Genomic DNA, 21,207 nt, shown 5'->3' on the forward strand with positions numbered 1-21,207 from the left:
ATATTTATATTTTAAAAGTTAAGTCTGTTTGAGTATTTCTAAATTGGGGGAGGGAGAGGTTTCTATTATCTTCAGAATCAAATAATTGTAAAGCCCTAGGGCAGAATTCAAGTTCTTTGAAAATCCATCCCCTGTCTTCCTTTCCAGCTTCATGTCACTGTCAATGTCTCTACTCCCTGCTTCAGAAACTGTCCTGGGGAGCTAGATGAGCTCAGGAAGTGATGCTGGCTCATAAAATTGCTTTATATATTCCTGTGCTCAAATTGGACCATTGGAAATATATAGTATAAAAATCCTGATATTCTTCAGATGATAATTTACTAGACGATTCCTCAAACCTTGGCAAGTGAGTCTACTTCAAACATGTAGGGAAGTCAGTTACCCGGGCATAGCTGTTATTTTACATACCAACTTGTCAAATCTTCAAAACAATGCATGTTGCTTTCAAATGTCCTCAGTATTTTCCCAAATTTCCTCCGTATCTTTTTTGACACAAAATAGTCTCTCTTTAATGTAACACTAGAAGATTTATCATACAGTATTTCCTAGTATCACTACTTTTGACTGATTATAAAATGAAACATTGAGAGACTGGCCTCACATCACACAAGTGAGTGAAAGACCCAGAACCACAAAGCAAATGATCTCTTCATGTCTCAAATCCTTTCCACCACATAGCACTCTCTTATGTTGCTATAAGCTGCACCTTACATAAAACATGCTAGGATTTGGATAAATGTTTCATTTTCCTCCAACAGTTTTTTGTTGTTTTTTTAATAAATCAGAGTATAAACACCCAAGATCATAAATATTCCATTCATTGCTATAAAGATAATAAGATGTCCCAGTTGTGAAATATGCTAAAGTAAAGAGGGATGTTTGAAATTATAAGGCTGAAATTAACTATCAATTTTACTTAGAGCATACTGAATTTAACTATTAATTTAGCATATAATACATTTTTAATAAGAACAAAAAAAATTTTAAGAGGCAAAATTCTGATTATGTACATACATGGAAAAAAAGCAGCTCAGATAATGAATATATTTATACTATATATTTTAAAATCTCTGGTGATTAATCCCTGTAAAATAATTTATCTCTTGTGAAATAGTAACACAGTATCACAGATGTTTTCAGTGGATGAAGGTGCACTGGAAGGTTGTCTATTTTTTTTTTTTCAATTTGTTATTGTTTTCATTCTCCATAGGTATTTTTGGATAATTCTATTGGAAAGAAATATTTGCTTGGGCCAACTTATAGCTACCTTGCCAAATAGAACTAGAGAATTTTTTAAAAATTATCTATACTGGTCCTTCCTGTTGCAAATATTGTCCTTTCGACAGTCTTTAGTAATATGTAGATGTGCTTGTGAGCCTGCATCTGAATGAATAGAAGCAAAGCTGTAGGTAAGTCAGCATGTGCAAATGCTGTTTTAACCAAAGGACACATTTTTTTTCTACTGGATAAGCCATAGAAGAGCTGCTATCAACATAAAGATGATAAAAATATAATGACATGCAGAGTTATCTCAGAGGGAGTACATACAGTTTTATCTCTCTGTCTCCAGGGGAGTATATGTAAACTAAGCATAAATATTTTTATGTGTGACAGATTTTTAAAGCTAATTGTTAGTAAACCATGGCTCCACAAAAAACCTCTAAGGGGCAATAAACTGCTCCAGTATTAAGAGCATTGTAAAATAAAATTTGGCTAGTGTATATAATGGATTCAAAGGGACTTGATGGGAAGTGTAGCACCAATAGCATGTAATATTTGGTTTGGCATGAAAATATTTTAAATATGCATTAGAGGACCAGAAACTTGGAACAAAAGATGTTCAACTCAAAATAAAAGTTGTATGGTGGTCATCTTTATTAGAGGGAAAAATGAAACTTCCCTTCATTTTGCCAGTTGATGAAATATAAATATATGTGCATGTTTTTAGGGATAATGAGGACAAGATCTCAGTTAGCTGAACTGGATTAATCTTAAATGTATTGGGAAAAGAGTTTTAAAATACCCAGATAACATAATGGCCCACCTCATAAATCACCAAAAAGAATAAACCTACATTTTCTTGGACTGTGAGTCTTTTGGCTGGCAAATAGCTACTCTGAAAGAGAAAATATAAACCACATTTCAATTATTTTTTATTAAAAATTTTGAAAATTAAGCATTGTTAAATGTCGCATAAAGAAAAATATATTGTAACCACAGCATTTATTGGATGATATACAGAAGCCTCAATGATGTATTTTCAAAATTATTGGACAATATCGTTCATTACATAGAACACATCATAGATTCATGGGAAATAAATCACGTCAGTCATTACTATTAAAATTTACTGAATTTAGATAGCAAGGACATTCCCATTTTTGCCTCCCTGTTTATTTTTGTTTTTTTGTTTTTTGTTTTTAATTTTATTTATTTATTTATGGCTGTGTTGGGTCTTCGTTTCTGTGCAAGGGCTTTCTCTAGTTGCGGCGAGCGGGGGCCACTCTTCATCGCGATGCGCGGGCCTCTCACTGTCACGGCCTCTCTTGCTGCGGAGCACGGGCTCCAGACGCGCAGGCTCAGTAGTTGTGGCTCACGGGCCTAGTTGCTCCGCGGCATGTGGGATCTTCCCAGACCAGGGCTCGAACCCTTGTCCCCTGCATTGGCAGGCAGATTCTCAACCACTGTGCCACCAGGGAAGCCCAACCTCCCTGTTTTTTATAAATTTGAATTCTATGTAATATTCTGTACTTTTAAAATATAGATAATTCATTGTCATCTGAAGACTCTAACTGAATTTTTCTCTGCGCATAAAACAAAATGCCTCCCGCAGTTGAGGACTGAAGTTCAAGTGACTAATATTTGTGATAGCTACTATTAATATTTTATTTAAATAGATGTTGTCAAGTTTACAGCTAGGAAGAAAGTAAATGGAGTGACTACAACAACAAAAAAATCTAGTTGTTTTGTAGAAAGTTCTTTGCTACAGGGTTCAGGGGTGGAATATGAAATTTAATGAGTGTAAATGTCAAGTCATGTGTGTGCAGGGAAAGCACAGAGCTAAGTTCAATTTAAATGGCAGTGAATTAGTTAACGGGGGTGAAGAGATAAGGATAAATAACCAGATCCGACGTTTGCATTCTCAGTGCATTATACAGGAACCAAGAAAGCTAATAAGAGGCTGACTTTTACCAAGACCAATATATTATCCCGAGGATATTGTACTCTCTTGTTTCATGGGAATTAGACCAAATCTGGGATGTATAGTGAAGCTTTACTGCTTCATTTTTTTTAGAAGTATATAGTGGAGTTAAAAAGTTTTGTGTAGGCACATTAGCTAATTGAGTTTTACATATAACAAAATAATTATTTCTCAGAAATATGCAAATAATTGATTTGATAAGTATTTAAGTTGTTTTTGAAACTGAGCTAGGATAAAAAAATATACTGTAAATACATTTTATTAAAAGAGATTTCTAAAAACATGAAGCTATATATCCTGGTGATAACAGTTGAGATGTGCATAATTTCAGTTTCATACAAGCTGTTTTGGAATGTTGCATGCATAACTTTTGGCCAAATAAAAACTGGCCTCTTTGAATGTGCCTGTAATATTGATAGTTCATTTGACATGCATTACTCTTCATATGTACTATGCTACTTAACATAGTACCAAAATTTGAATATTTTCTTTTGGTGATTGTCTTCCTTATTTTGTGTCTTCTCTAATATGATATATGCTACAAAATGTCAGAATCTTGTTTTTATCTTATTCACTGCTCTTTGTCAGACTTCTAGAACAGTGCCTGGTGCCAAGCAGCTGTACAATAACTATTTGTTGAATGAATGAGTGAATGATTGAATAAATGAATAGGGTCCTGCTTCCATATTGCCCAAGTGTTGATCAATGGTCTAGATTTTCTTTCTTTTTTAAAATTTTAACAGGACAGGTTTAATTAAAAAATATTAATGATTTATAGGAAATTAACAAAGATGGAGTATAAGAAAACACTGAACAAAACGCTAGGGCTGAGGGAGAGTAGTCAAGGAAAGGACAACCTTTGGGAGAGTGAATCCCAAAAGTTAGGATTCAGACTCATTAAAGACAGTGTGGTTGCAGCCCATTGCTTGGTGAAGAATTTGACTGGGTTGTCCCACATCGGAGCTGGTCCACAGTCCCTGCGTAGAGGTTGGCTGCGGTGCTGGAGAAATGCTCTGGGAAGTGCCTGCTGAAGGAACTGGGAAGCAGTAACCTAGAGGTCACCAAGGAGCAAGCTGGGGAACCACAGGCTATAGATTTTCCTTGTGACAAATTTCCATTAGTAGCACCGTGTGCAGTTATACAAAGCACGCGAGGAAGCGTGCTGCAGTCACTGTGTCCATCTAGGGAATTAGAAGTTAGACTTGGGTTGCCATTTACGTACCAGCATTTAGATAACCTCAGTTATCTAATCTCAGTTTTCTTGTCTGTACATAGAGGTCTTTTGAGGATTAAATGAAATAGCATATACAATGCCTAGTACAATATCTGACCATATAGTGGGCCCTCAATTTGATTATTTCTCCCTAGTCCCCTTACCTGACCTATTCACAGTTTCAACCAGTAATCAGGAAATTAATTCATGCCCCCATACCATGCTGTACCTAATAGCAAAAAAATCAAAGCAACCATTCTAGTTCTAAAATAATCCCATTCCTTCTCCATCATCTATGGGAAACACTAGTTTCTTTGACTAAGCAGACGGCAAGAAGCTGCCTGGGGTTACTGTTACAAAGCACCTACTGCTGTTGCCATCTCTTAATTTTCCAAAACAGTCACCTCTAGCTATAGTCTAATTTGATCTGCAAATCCATCCTTATAGGAATCAAGTAATAAGCTATATTTCTTGTTCTCATTCAGAACATGAAGAAACTGACCCCCAGAACAGTGAATGTTGGATCAAAAAAAGTAACAATGGAGAAAAAGTCAATGTCATGTGAGGGCTGGCTCCATCACTTTGCAAAAAGAATCACCATATAGTGGAGTGATTTTTTAACTAGATTTTAAATTTTTCTGTTTTTCCAGATATCTGCTTATCTGTTTTATTTTGGTACTACGAATTTTTTTTTAATGAAATATTACAAGGAAGTCCAACCGTTGAAACAGAGTCAAACTGAGTTGTTGTGGTCAAGGTAGGAATGTGGATAGAGTCCAATCCACTGGACTTTCCCTTCTCGTCTCCTAAAATGGGTTCACTAGGTGAGAGGAAGCAGCTTGCATCTTTAAATAATCCAATTTCCTTTTAAATAATAAAGCTAACTAAAATGCTATAAAAATAGATGGAACAAAAAGAACAACTTCTAGGGCTCCAACTTCTAGGGCTCCTTGCCTTATTGGGGTTTCCTCTCTTTGAAATCTGCCTCTGTGATAAGTCATACTATCCACTGACTTCAGTATATTGTTAAAGATTGCTAAGTTTTTATGTTACCTGGGTAGGCTAGAGTGAGATCTACTGTCTTGTTACTGGAGATGCCGAAAGCACACTATGAGTACAGTAATGTCTCATAATTTAAACCTCTTTTAAGAACAGAATTGCCCTATAACTGCTTTTGGACTAAGATGGTATTAATTTTAAATTATTATCTTTTTTAACTTCTATTGCTATCCCTCTTCCTGACTGTGTGTGCCTTCTAACTCCCCAAATCAAAACTTAATCCTCTGAATGGAATGCATTACTTAAAACGAGTCTTAGTCCTTAAATGGTTAAGTTGTACCTTTGGGATCTTACAGAATAATATGTCATCTTATGTCAAGAAAAAAATAATGTCTAATCTTTGACAGAAATGAATTACTTCATATAGGACAGCTACATTCGGTCTGATACTTGTTGTCAGCTTTCACTGGGAGACGAGGAACTAAGAAATAGATTTCATCAAATTCTGAGATGGGAGGAAATGAAATCTTAGCAAAGAAAACAAGTTATGCCTCTGAAATGAATTGTACGAGCAGGAAGATATATCAGGTGAAAAGTGAATGTTAAAATCATTTGCCAACAGATGACATAAAATATGTTGGACAGATATTTAAGGGCAGAAAGCCCTGATATTACCAATTTATAAAATATTCATGTATTCATGTATTTAGATCCTAGAGAGCTAAATGATCTCTAGATTTGGGAATTGCTTGTAAGCATTCTCTGGTTTTAGCAGTAACTTGTTTTTTTGTTCATGATAGTCCTATTTCTTTCCATGAGCTGCCTATTTGATATGGGTTGAGAAAAAAAAAAAAAAAGTTTGCAGTGTAAAGTTAATCCTTTAGCTTGAATGTATCTAAAGGAACTTCTCAACACTTCCCTACCTAGATCACTGCAGATTTAAATAAAGGGACCACATGGACTGTCTTGCATCAATAAAAAATGAAACATCACATTTGTCAAAAGAAAAAGGGGAGAGGGCCAGATAGCTTAGGGATTAAGGGCAGGCAATGGAACCTTTCAACTCTAAGTCACTTCTCGCCCTCTGTTTGTGGTAGGTTGACTGTGACAGAAATCATTACTATCTAAAGGCTGTTCAGTTGTCTCCTAGTTGTCAAAGACATGGCAGTCTTCATCTTGCTCTTGTTAGACAGATGTCCATATCACACAAAACCTGTCCTGATTAGCAGCCAGTGAATTTATCCCCTTAGGGCAATGTGAAACTTTCCTACCTCTGCCAACATGGGAGAGAAAATGCTGTTTCAGGTGCTGCCTACAGGCAAAATGTCGTTGATGCTGTATCTTTGTCTTATCCAGGAAGATCATCCCCAGAAGTATCCTGCAACTGTATTCCATTACTGTTGGTTTGGGGGGATTCACTAATATAACTTAGCTCTTGATGAATTATTCTGTTATAACTAGCAAAATAAAGATATGCGATATACACATTTGAAGATGAGATTTATAACCTTGAGATTTGGATTACCTCTAGCCAAAGTTTATTATGATTTATACATTTATTTTTAATGGTTTCATCTCATATTTGTCTGTAGATGAAGGTACCAAAAGGCGCGAGGGATTAAATGCAAGGCCCCAGACCACAAGGAATAACTTATGCAGAAACTTGCTGAAAGAAAGGTGAAGTAGAATTAGCTCTACATCAAAGGTAGTATTTTATTTCTACCACTTAATTGCATTATAACTTTAGGTGGAATATTTAACTCTTTTGGATTTCAATTGCTTCAAATATAAATGGTCATACTAATAACAACTTTCTAAAGTCACTTCGTACTAAGACCTGTGATTCTAGGAAGTTGGTCTGCAAACCATTTTTCCCCACTTTGTACTCTCTTATCACCAACTCTGCTACATAGTCGGAGGATTGGGCTGTTTAGATCGTTACATAAGTGAAGGTGGTAGATGGAGACTTCTCGTGATACCTGTTTCAAGCTGGGGAATAGAAGATATAGGAAAGAATCCTTCTTTATGCCAAAGACATAGACAAAATGTCTATTTTAAACTACCTCAAGCCATGAGGCTACACTAACTTTGTTCATTCTCAGCAAATATCTTTGAGAGGTAGGGTACACACCTAATCTTTCAGGTTATACAGATAAAAAGTGAAATCCCTGAGCACTCAAGTGATTTATGAAGCGGCAGGTAAAAGTTAGAAGAGGAAAAAAAAATTTGGTCTCTTTTCTCTCCTTTCAGGATTCTTTTCAAGGGTTTACTGTTGCTCCTGGACTACATACATACACACTTTTGATAGTCACTAGTACGAATATTGGAGAGACTGTATTCTGCTGAAGGTAGAATGTGCAAAAGACAAAAGGGCCCTTTTCTTATTTAGCCCTTGACCTCTGGTGTTCTGTTTTCCCAATATTAAGTGCATGAGCAAACTACTTAATGGCAGAAATGTCACTGCCAGAACTTCAAAGAAGTTAATCAATACTGAGCCTCAATCAAAATTTTACCATTATGTTTCCAAACACTGGAGTCCTCATGGAGACTTTTACATATTCACTGAAATGCTTCTAGAGCACAGAGGTCGGGCTCTTTAAATTGTTCAAGTGTTGCCAACCATCAGCGGGTCCCTGTAGATTATAAACAAGGAACAGAGCCACCGTCCTCCTGTTTGATACTTGTTTTCCCAGAAGGGGGCTGGAGCTGCTGGCTGAAATGTCAGAATAAAACAAGACTTGCCTATTTTTAGATTCAGCTCATACAGTTTCCCTCCTCTTTAATCATACATCGAGATTTTAAACCAGCCACCTTTTGAGAGGCCCCAAGTTAAGGAGAGCTGTAGTCAATAACTATGGAAGACCCTTTAATGGAAATATTGTAATGTATTGTAACATAATGTGTTGTTTGTTTTTGTTTGTTTGTTTATTATAGAAACGTGCAATTTTGTCGTTGTTCTTTTGGGTTTTGTTTTTGGCTGTCCTAACCAGTGTGTGTGATTAGATCCTTGGTCATAAAAGTGGGCCTAATGCCAAGGATCCCACAAGGAATTAAAACAAATAAAAATCTAATAGAAAGAAAACTGTAAGATGTCAGTGTCCTAACCAGAAACTTCATCTCAAGAAATAGCCATGCCTCCTCCACCCTATCACACAATCAGAGAAAATGTAAGGAAAGGAAGTACTACCAAGTTCTAGCTCCAAAGACGAGCATGTTGAATAGTAGAGAATAAGAATTGGGATAGTTTCAACTGCATTGAGGAAATAATTAAATCATAGTAATATCTCTTATGTTGGGTAGATAATGATTTGGTGAAAATTTAAGCAGAGGTGAGAGTTTGAGCTAGAGGCATAGATAAAGTAGGTTCTCTGTTCATTCATTCAGCAAATATTTATTGATGCCTTCTATGTGCTAAGATCTGCTCTAGATCCTGGGGATGAAGTAGTGAGCAAATGGTTATGGAGATTGCGTTCTAGTGGGGGAAAAATAGATAATAACCCCAAAAATTTATATGTCAGACAGTGTTAACTTCTATGAGGGTTAAGGGCTGATAGTAGTAGTTGTAGCTTAAAAAGCATAATTATAGAAGTGCTGTCGGGTATGTAATATCTAGCAGAGACCTAAACAAAGCCAGAGAGTGAACCAGGTAGATATATCTGGGAAAGTGTTGAAGGCAGTGGAATAGCACATGCAAAGGCACTGAAGTGGGGATATACTTGATGTATTTCAGGAAGAATACAGAGAGCGGTAGGCACAGTGAGTCATAAGGAAAATGGCAGAACGTGATGTCAGAGGTGGGAGGGGAGCCAGAACCTGCAGTACTTTAGAGGTTATAACAAGTATTTTGGGTTTAACTAAGAGTAAGGTGGAAGAGTTTTACACCATTTTAAAGTTTTAAGCAAGGAGATTTGTGATCAGATTTGTCTTTCAAAAGGATCATTCTGTCTATTCTGTGAGACTAGATTGCTGGGTTCCTAGGATAGAAAGCAGGGAGACCAGTACAGAAATATACTAATCTCAGCGAAAGATGTAAGTGGTTTTGACTAGGTGGTAGCAGTGAGAGTGGGTAGATGAAGCTTGATTCTGGGTATTTTTAAAAGGCGATCTGACTGGCTTGGTGATGGATTGAATGTGAGGTGTGAGAAGAAAGGATCAAGGATGATACCAAGGTTTTTGGCACAAGGAAGTGGTAAGATGGACTTGCCATTTACCAAGTTAGACATGATTGCAAAAGAAATCAGTTTGGAGACAGGTTTAGGTGTACCAAGATTTCAAGTTCAGACAACTTAAATTTGAGATCCTATTAGACATCCCAGTAGAGATATCAAATCAGCGGCCAGATATATGAATTGAGTTCAAAGATCAAGTCAAGGCTCGTTTTGTAAATTGGTGAGTCATCAACCGATAGGTGAATTTAAAGCTGTGAATCTGAGTTGAGTTCACCTAAGCAGTAAGCAAGATGGTAGACTGAATGAAGTTATTTAATAAAAAATTCAAAAATAATAGGTTACCTTAAGGTCCTTTTATGCCCTTTGATTCTTTTAAATCTAATACAAATTAGTCTTTATCATCAGTTTGAGATCTATTTATAATACTTTCTAGGCTTAAGGTCTTGAGAATCATCTCTATGGTTTATCAAACGTCAGACAGTGAGTTATAGCACTGTTATCTGGACTTTACAGGAGACCTGGTTAGGATATTTTTCACTTAGTCTTGTGTACACAAATAGAACATTGTCTTCTGTCCATTGTTCTTAACCCCCCTTTCAATTGTGTGACATTCTTTCATCCATTCTCATAAGATTGCTTATCAGATAGTACACTGCCTTTACAGTGAAATACTGATTAGTTTGTGGGAGTATTTTCTAAAGTTGATAAATCAATGTACAAAAAATACAGCATCTCATTTCAAAAGAAAGTTCGCTGTCTAAACCAGTGTTTTTCAAAGCACATTCCAAGTAACATTCATTCTCAAGGATTTAATTCTAGAAAATATTATGTTAAACAGGTTTCTATACTGCAGGACTTCTCAGGGCCTTTAATAAATGAATGAGCCTTGAGACTGCAGAACGTAAGAGAAGCTATATGTATTTTTGTTGTCTCTAATTTGTTTTTGAATCTTTTTTAAAGTACTGGTCATAGGTCTAGTGTCATGAGGGATAATCTTGCTTAGTCAGTGGCCAAAATGCATAACATTAACTAGTCAGTATTCTTTGATTTTGGACAATAAAAGTGATAAATATCTTTACAAGCAGTAGCAAAGAATGGACATTATGCTTTGCATGAATTATTGCATTTATACATATAAGGTACATACCTAAATTCTCCTCATTTACAAATGCAGGAACAGGAGTACAGGAACAAGAAGTAGCTGCTTGCCCAAGGCCACAGCACTAACTGATTTTAAGTGCTGCAGTTTAAACCCAGAGCCGTACTTTTCAGAGCCAGGTCGCCAAATCAGTGGTTCTCAAAGTGTGGCTCCTGGACCAGAAGTATTAGTATCATCTGGGGACTTATTAGAAATGCAAATTAAGGTCCATGAGTCAGCAATTCTGGAGGTGGAGTCCCATACTCTGTACGTTAGCAAACCTTCCAGGTAATTCTAATACACACAGCAGTATGAGAACCACTGGCTTAACGCAGTGCAATAAACTGAAATAATACTTGTGTATGGTAGTGAGGTTTAAGAAGGTGGCTAGGTTAAAAGGAAATAATCTCCTATCTGTTCTAAACTAGAGGTCTCAGCTTTTATTATAAATCAGAAACACCCATGGTATTCCTAAAACACAAGATGACCCTGAATATCCTTAGGTAAGAGCAGGTATAAAAGTTTATTCCAGGTGATTTTGATGCATCTCCAGAATTGGGATGTGTAGAAATCAATGGGGGGAGGGGTATAGTTATTTGCTATTCTATATCATTGCTCCCCAAATTTGATGTGCTTAAAAAATACCCAGGGGATATTGTTAACATGTAGATCCTGGTCCAGGATCTGCAGGGTGGGTCCTGAGATATCCTACATTTTTTTTCTATCAAGCTCTCAGTTGATGGCGATACTATTGGTCTGAAGAAGCACATATTGAATAGCAAAGGCTTAATTTACCCTTTGAATTTCTCATTTTCTCAAACATTACTTTATATTTAATAACTATAAAATTAAAAGCTTGAATTTATTGAGAAAACCTCTCTAGAGGAATTCTAAGTACTCTGGGCGCAATGCATTAGTATTTTCTTTATTGCCTTTCTCTGTTACATGATTGCTGACCAACCATCTTAGTCTGCCTGGGACAGGTTTAGAAAGTGGATGTGGGAGTTTCAGTGCTAAACTGAGTAAATCCTAAACAAACTGGATAGGTTTATCCTCCTACAAGGGATGATATAGAGGAACCCTATCCTAATCTAGAAATACATTCCAGTCAAGTCACTACTCCTAGTGTTACCCTTCTATGTAGGGAGACAAGGGAGTGGATTGGGTTTGCAGAAGCACATTGCCCAATGATCTTTGATGATCTTACATCAGTCTAAGATTCTCAGACTGACTGGTAGAGCCATGATTTTAATGCAAGCAACCTGTCTCTCGAACCCTCTGTCTTAACCACTGTGGTAGACCAACTACTCCTCTAACGCCCTAAACTTAAGTTTTCCCCTGCGGCTCAGGTGTGTTAATAATTCAACTTTTATTTCTATTACTTTTTCATCTTATCTTTTAAAAATTATAGTTTGGATTTTTTACATATTTTTTTAAATAACTAGAGAAAATATTTGGTATATGTGCCTACTCATAAAATACTATTGGGATACGTGATCCAAAAAAGTACGGAGACTATCACCTGTGGAAAATATATCTATATGTATTTGCTGGATAAAATAAAAGTATAAGAACTCCTATTTTCCCATACAGCCACACTGTCCTATTAAAAATGCTTTTTTTTAAGAACAAAGTTTCTACTCATATATCCTTGAGTCCTTTTAAGATCAGTATAGCTTACTACTGAAAGACTATGCCTGGTTAAAATCCATCCTATTCCTTCTAGGGCTCTCTTTTGGAAATGCTTTTATTGGCTTTGCCTAAATTCTACAGGTCACTCAAATGCCAAGCTGATAAATTAGTGCATCTGAATATCAAACTTAAAGTATTAGAAATAGAAGTAGTTCAAGGGAGTTCTAGGCTATTTTATTTTTAAATACTTAGTTAAAATGGTTTTATATTCTGATATCACATCTTCATAAGCTCTTAAGACATTCTTAAGAATTTCAGTAACACAGAATGAGTTTCAAGTCCTACTCACAGAATTGAGATTTGAAATGACCCCAATAGGAGATAAAACTCTTAAATATATAAATAAATATATATATATAGAAATACATATTTCAATATGTATTTCTATATATATATCATTATATATATTTTATATATGCTAGAAACATTTTAGAAAAACAGTTTAAGTCATGAATTCCTTATTCTTCACAATCCAGATTCTATTTATTGTTCCAGTGCTTTTCTACCAATACATCAAGGCCTTATTTGATCCATTTGAAAACACATATAGTAAATTTAAGCAAGCTAAAATATTAATTGAGAGTATCCTAAAATGGACTTTCAATTAAGTTCTCTATTTTTTTCCTTGCAGATGATAAAAAATTACATTATTCAGTATGGCCATTTTTTAAAGTTCCTTTAAGCATTCATCACTTAACCAAATAGTAGGACAGTTCCACTAGAATAATTTTCAATGCTGGGTTAAAATGCTTTTCTAGAAAATTAGGGCCTTTCTATTCAACAACAGCAAAAACAACAATAGTACTTGTGTACTTAAAAGGCGCTATGCTGTGTGTTTGGCATGGATTTTCTTAATTACTATTCATAACAAAGCAGTGTTCCTCTCAGTCTGACCACATTCTTCTTGACACTCTTGCTGTTTTTAGCCTCTGTGACACCCCCATTCCCTGAAAGCAACATCGTAATCTCCTTTGCAGGTTTCTTCCCTCTCCTCTACCCAAACTTGTAATTCTAGAATTCCTAAAGCTTAGCCCATGTAGTTGATTGAATAGTGCCCCCAGAGTGATAGGTCCAAATCCTAACCTATGAATGTGAATTTATTGTACTTGGAAATAGGGTCTTTGGAGATGTAATTAAGTTAAGAATGTCAGATTGAGATCACCCTGGACATAGGATGGGTGCTAAGTTCAAAGATGGTTGCTCTTGTAAGAGAAAGGGGAGAGATTTGAGACACAGAAAGCAAAAGATCATGTGAAGACAGAGGCACAGATTGAAGCTATGTTGCCACAAGCCAGGGAATGCCAAGAACCACCAGAAGCTGGGAGAGGCAAGAAGTGATTCTCCTTTGGGGTCTTCAGAGGGAGGATGGCCATGCCAATACCTTGCCTTTTGATTTTTTGGCCTCCAGAAGAGAATTTTGTGAGTGAATAAATGTCTCGTGTTTTAGGCTACCCAGTTTGTAGTAATTGGTTATGAGAACCTTAGGAAACTAATATACCCGTGTCTCTTCTTTTCTCGCTCTTCCTTTTTTGCCCTAGCTTCTCTGACCTTATGTGCCAAACATAGGCTGAGGAATCAGAAGTTCTACTTAGAGTATAAGCCTCTTGTATGTGCCCAAGATGTCTATCTGCTTTGTGTTTCTACTCGGCTGTCTTCCTTACACTCCACAATGATATGTTCCCAAACGCTCTTGATTATTAACCCCCCAAAAAGAAAAGTCAGGTTTTTTTCTGAGTCTTATTTATGTCAGTTTGTGTCAACATCTCCCCAAGCTTCTAGAGAAGCCTAGAATCATGCTTTAATTTGTTCTGTTTTCATTGCTACCACCCCACCTCCTGTATCTAATCTATCAGCACTCCTACGATTTATAACTTATCCCTCAAATCAATCAATTTCTCCTAATCTGCATTATCCTACACGTATGTTCACTTTTTACTGCAACTTCATCCCCTTGTTGGTTTCTCTGGTTCCTTGTCTCCCTTAGAAGCTCTTTTCCACACAGGAACCAAAGACATTATTAAAACCATATAACTCAGATTACATCTGCTTAAAATCATGAAATGGCTTTCTTTTGCACCTCTTAGAAAATGAATAATCCCTACCATTGTCTGTGAGGGCCCAGATAGCAAGGGCCTTGCTCATATTTGTGTCCTCATTTGTATCTCCCTATCCAGGTAGGACTCTGCTTCGACCTGCTGGTTTCCACAGAGCACTTACCACAATATGCGTTCACATGCTTCCATTTATTTATTATCATTTTCTACTCACTAAACAGTAAGCTCATGAAGGTTAACACTGTGCCTTTTTTCTTCACCAATAAATTCTTGGGATTGAAAACAGTGTCTAGTACTCTATAATAATTTCAAATGGAGGAAAGAATGAAAAAGATACATATATCCTTGATATATCTATTTGTTAGGTTCTCATACAGGCATTTAATTCCAGAACTTTAAAAAAATAGCGTAATGTTCTTGGAAGCTGCCTACCTACAATCATTAATCGTTATTTTTTATTAGCATTTGATACTTACTGAACACTTACTTTGTTCCAAGTACTATGCCTAGCTCTTTGTCTACATAATCCCATTTAATCCCTACAACAACTCAGTGAGGTAAGTATTCAAATCACATCCTTCTACAAATGAGAACTGTTATTCTCAGAAAGGTTAAGAGACTTGTCCAAGATCATACAGCTAGTACAGGGCAAAATCAGGTCTGTGGCAGCAGAGTCCACATTCATAACAACTGTGTAATCTGCCAAGAAACTACTTCAAAGTTTCAGCAGTCCTTTCAAAGCTCTCTTGTTAATGACTGATTTTCGTAACATCCAAGGACAAACCATATTCTAAACTAGATAAGAACACAAAGTCCTAATATTATTAGAACACTTCCCTGGGAGTCTTAGGATAGGAGCTGATGACTGTACTTTCTTGGAATTGTTTTGTTAAATGAGGTTATCCTTTGAAAATATATTGTCTTGATTATCATTTAAAGACAGATGTAATCATAGATTTTATTAGGTGGACATATATACATACATTTCTGAAAATTGATACTAATGAAATACTTCAAGCCCTAATAACAAAGTAAAAATATCAAAGTCTAGATTCAGCCAAATTATTTAATTGCCATAAGTCTCAAATTGATTTTCGTTATATAATTGTGTTGTGATATTTACTCGGCTCATGTGTTTTGATTAATTTTGTTTGTCAATTTGGTTAGGCTATGGTACTCATTTGTCTGGTCAAACACCAGTCTAGATGTTGCTGTGAAGGTAGTTTTTAAGTGTGATTAACATTTAAATCAGTAGACTTTGGTAAAGCAGATTACTCTCCATAACATGGGTGGGCTTCATCTAATCAGTTGAAGAACTTAAGAGAAAAAAATGAGGTCCCCAAAGGAAGAAAGGATTCTGCCTGCAAACTGCCTTTGGTCTCAAAACTGCAGCATTCATTTTTCCTTGGGTTTCTAACCTGCTTGCCTGACCTGCAGATTTCAGACTCAGGTGATCCAATTCCTTAAAATAAATTTTTCTTTCTGTATATCCATACATCCTATTGGTTCTGTTTCTCTGGAGAACTCTAGCATGCCATATAACACATATATGAAGGAAAAGCTTCTAACAGTTTTACTTCTCTTTTTATTTTATTTGTTAAAGCAGTCACAACGGTGGAGTGAGTTTCAAGGAGAGGAGAAATAGAATTCACCTCTTGACAGGGAATGTCAAGGTTCTGGGAGAGGATGGAAACTCCCAAACTGGCAATATTGCCAATGTCATTTTTGCAAAATACAACCTGATACACATCATGTGTCCTGCTTTGCGATTCTTTTTACTATTATTAAACCAAATCCTTCCATCTTTTTCTCCTCTTCAAGGAAAATTCCACCTCCTCTGTGAAGATTTCATTGATTAGTACTTTCCCTTTTTTACATCATTTATTGCTTATCATCAGTCATTTGGCATTTAAATACCATCTAATACATTATACTCTGTAGCCAAAGGTCATAGTATTAAAAAAGAAAAAAGAAAAAAAAAATGGACTCTGGAATTAAGAATTACGTTCATACCCACCTCTGTTATATCTTAGTGGGACAATTGGCAAATGAATTATTCTCTCTGAGCCTTGGTTTTCTTATCTATAAAATGGGAAAATAATAACATCTTCCCCATGCTATTAAAAATAAATGAGAGAACATTCATAAAGAGTCTTTCATGATTTTACCTAACATTTGTTAATCACTTTCTATATGTGAGGTTTTTCTGCTCTATTCATTATATGATTCAAGGCACATGGCATCATATAACCATTTGAAATCTGTGTTGTTAATATGGCTTGGTCAAGATACATAATCTTTGAACAACATAAAAGCTGAACTTTGAGTTCCTAAGTTATGGTTCATTATTTTTTCACCAGATCATGATATCTCCCTCTTTTTGTGCCTACTATTATGTCTACCCATTGTAGCTGACTGACTTGTTAAATTTATGAATATTCAATTTTTTCAGCTTTACTGAGTATTATTGACAATTAAAATGGTAAGATATTTAAATTATGCATCATGGTGATTTGATATACATATAAATTGTGAAAGGATTTCCACCATCTAGTTCATTAACATATCTATCACCATATGTATATTTTTGTGAGAACATTAAGTTTTCCTCTTAGCAAATGTCAGTTATATAATACAGTATAATCAACTATAGTCACCATGTTTTACATTAGATCCTCAGACCTTATTCATCTTATAGCTAAAAGCTTTTATCCTTTTATCAAAGATAAAAGATATATATTTATATATATATATATACACATACACACACACATACACATATATATATATATATATATATATATATATATATATATTATTTTTTTAAGTTCTACAAATAAGTGATACCATGCAGCATTTGTCTTTCTCTGTCTGGCTCATTTCACTTAGCATAATGCCCTCAAATTTCATACATATTATCACAAATATCAAGATTTTCTTTTTTCTCATGGCTGAATAATATCCCATGGTGTATATACACCACACATTCTTTATGCATTCATTCATTGATGGACACTTAGGTCATTTCCATATCTTGGCTATTATGAATAATACTGCAGTGAACATGTGAGTGTAGATATCTCTTTGATATCCTATTTTCATTTTCTTTGGATACATAAATCCAGAAGTGAAATTACTGGATCATATGGTAGTTCTGTTTTTTTTTTAATTTTTTCAGGAACCTTCACATTATTTTCCATAGTGGCTGCACCAATTTACCTTTCCACCAAGAGTGAACAAGTTTTCCCTTTTCTCCACATCCTTGCCAACACTTGTTATTTTTTGTCTTTTTGATGGCAGCCATTCTAATAGCTATTAGGTAGTATCTCATTGTGGTTTTGATTTGCATTTCCCTGATGAATAGTGATGTTGAGCACCTTTTCATGTACCTGTTGGCTGTTTGGATGTCTTCTTTGGAAAAATATCTATTAGGTTCTTCTTCCAATTTTTTTAATTGGATTTTGGGGGGTTTTTGTTGTTGTTATTGAGTTGTGTAAGTTCTTTCAAGTCCAATTAATGAGGAATTACAATTCATATTGATCATACAGTCACACAAAGAGTATGACTTTGTATATATTTCAAATTCCAATAGGGGATTTAGAGGAATCTTAGAAACCTTGCTGATCTTAAGACTTGGTAAAGTTCATGAAATGAAACCAACTGTGTATTGTTGACGTGTCTCGTGTCCCCAAGGATCTTTAGTAATGAACATCATTCACTACAGTCTTGTCAGTTAGTAATACATGATATCCTAGGATTATATTAGATGTATAGACTTATGGACTAAAATTTTTGTATTTGTTTTAAATAATATCTTTGCAGCAGACATATCTATACATACTGTGGTTGTTGTGCATTTAAATTAAACAGCAAAATATGTGGTACAAACAGAAGTTTTTAAGAACACGGTGGTGATGGGAATTTTTATGCAGTTATCTCTAATTTTGCTTGCTCTGCTGAGCTGGATCCTAGAGCTTTGAAAGAAGACTGAATTAGTCAGTATTCCAAAGTGCTGAAAAGAATTTTGACATTTGAGCAAATGGTGGTATGACTTGCAGTTTTTCCAACATAGCTGGACTTTAGATATGTCATATGTGAAATGTATACATTACACAGATGACTTCTAAGGATCCTCAAAGTTCTAAAATATTAATTTTATAGATAAATAATCTTTGACTGCAGTCTACGTAAAACTCCTCATTTTCTTTGCTCAATGGGATATTTTCAAATACATGAAATGAGCTGTTAATGCATACAAACAGTGGGACTTATTAAAACAAAATTAGAAATCAAGTCGATCTTAAAAAATAATTCGAAAACTGCAAAATTGGTACCACGTTCCCATAGCAGAAACTAATTGGAATGGAGTACTGGCTCCCCTGCTCTGGAAAGGCTGTGTCTTGGCCAGGTGAATGCTAGACGAGTTGTACTCATTAATTATTTTGTCCCTGCATTAATATGAGTTTGAGTCTCCAATTCTGAGCAAACCATAGTCTTTCCTTTCTCATATCATCCTAAGAAAATATGTCTATCATAACATAGTGTATAATGTCATAATATTGAACTTCAGAAATACAGATTTTTTTTTAGCATATGCAAATGTGGGTGTAGGAAATATACTAGTAGAATTACATTGCTAGTTTAGAGCCATAGAATATCAAATAAAATTATTTCCCTAATTGGGACTTCCCTGGCGGTCCAATGGTTGAGACTTCGCCTTCCAATGCGGGGGGTGCGGGTTCGATCCCTGGTTGGAGAGCTAAGATCCCACATGCCTCGTGGCCAAAAAACCAAAACATAAAACAGAAGCAATATTGTAACAAATTCAATAAAAACTTTAAAAATGGTCCACATCAAAAAAAAAAATCTTACAAAAATTATTTCCCTAATTCAGTTAAGTGAAATAATAGTAGGAAAGTAGTAGTATGGACGTCTTCTAATAATATGGCAGACTAGATAATCAGAGAAGTCCTTTTATAATAAAATATCTAGATCTTACCTGGAAATGGAAATGACAACATATATGATTAGTATATTGCTGGGCTTGCACAAAGTAATGGAAAACTTTATTGGTCCTCTCTACCATACATCTACAAAAAAATCATAAATCTTAAAACAGATTCATGAAGATATGATAGGTTTAATCGGAGGAAGCATGCCTAAAGCAGTGCAGATTTCAGAGAACAAACTCTTTGTCTTCCAGCATGGTGGGACAGTTGAAACAGAGACTATTTCTTTAGGCAGGTATCCTCAAGGTATACTCAAGGAGTACCAAGAAAATAGCACTCATTGACTTCCGGCTGAAGTAAACACAAAGCTCATCTAGAAGAAAGCATTACTTTTTAGGTCTTTAGGATTCCTGAAAATAAGCTCAAACAAAAATAAGATCACCACTTAAGACCATTAAATACCCAAAGGAGCAATGCCCATGAATGGGAGTGAATAGACATAATTAAACTACAAAATTGTATTCCCAAGGAATTATAATATTGGACTTATAAGACACAAAACCCTAAAATACTTTATATAAAATGCTTTGAAAAACAATAGCGTCCAAAATGAGAAAACAGGGAATTCTCTGGTGGCCCAGTGGTTAGGACTCTGTGCTTTCACTGCCAAGGGCTCGGGTTCGATCCCTGACTGGGGAACTAAGATCCCACAAGCCATGGGACGTGGCCAAAATAAATAAATAATTAAAATGAAACAAAATGAGAAAACAGTAAAGGTTGTCAGAAAATGAGATTCCCTTGAAAATGGAAAACATAAATAAAATACAAATCTAGGTGAAAAATATTTGAAAATAAAAAGTATATAGGGTAAATGAGAGATTAGATATAAGTGAAGTGGGATTTTAGATAATTGGAAGACAGATCTAAGGGAATTTCCCAAAATCTAGCCAGAGAGAAAAGGAGAGCAAAAATTGAAAAAGAAAAAAAAAAATATGGAGGAAAAAAAAGAAAGGTCTCAAAGATATCTAACCAGAATCCAATAAATAGAGAAGAAAAAAAAAGTAAAAGCTCTATCTGAATAGATAATGTCTGAGAATTCTCAGGATCTTGTAAGAGATGTAAGACTATTAACAGGAAATCCATAACACATCAAAATAAGAAGAAGATGTTTTTAAATGTCTATGGTTTACTAAATAGAAACAATTATTAGACATACCACAGATCTTTTAACAATAACTATGAAAGCCAAAGAGATAGCAAAAAAATATATTTAAAGTGCTGAGAGAAAATGACTGTCAACATACACAGGTTTAAAAAGAAAACTGTCTTTCAAGAAGAAAGATAAAATTAAAGATATTTAAGATAAACTGAGAAAATTTAACACCATAACACAAATAAGTAATTACTAAAGTTTGAACTTCAGAAGGAAGAAAAATAATCCTGAAGTATGAGATATAAGAAGAAATACTGATCCAGAGGAATAGATATTTATAAGCAAATGTAAAAGAAAACACATTATTTTTATCAACTGATATGTAATATTAGCTAATCTGTGACATTAAAGTATTGAAAATATGTAAATCAGAATGTGGTACTGAGAGAAAATATTCTCAGGTCATTTTATTTTTAATAGTTAAGATGTTGGTTAATTTTTTTTATTTTTACTTTAAGGTAAGTGTTCCAGGAAATTACTAGAATAATAGAAATAGAATATGTAACTTGCAAATCAGCAAAATAAATTGATTAAGAAACAAGCAGTTACTCCTAAAGAGCAGGAAGTGGGGAAGAGAG

The sequence above is a fragment of the Balaenoptera ricei genome, chromosome 3, assembly GCF_028023285.1.
Source record: "Balaenoptera ricei isolate mBalRic1 chromosome 3, mBalRic1.hap2, whole genome shotgun sequence".
Taxonomy (NCBI): Eukaryota; Metazoa; Chordata; class Mammalia; order Artiodactyla; family Balaenopteridae; genus Balaenoptera; species Balaenoptera ricei.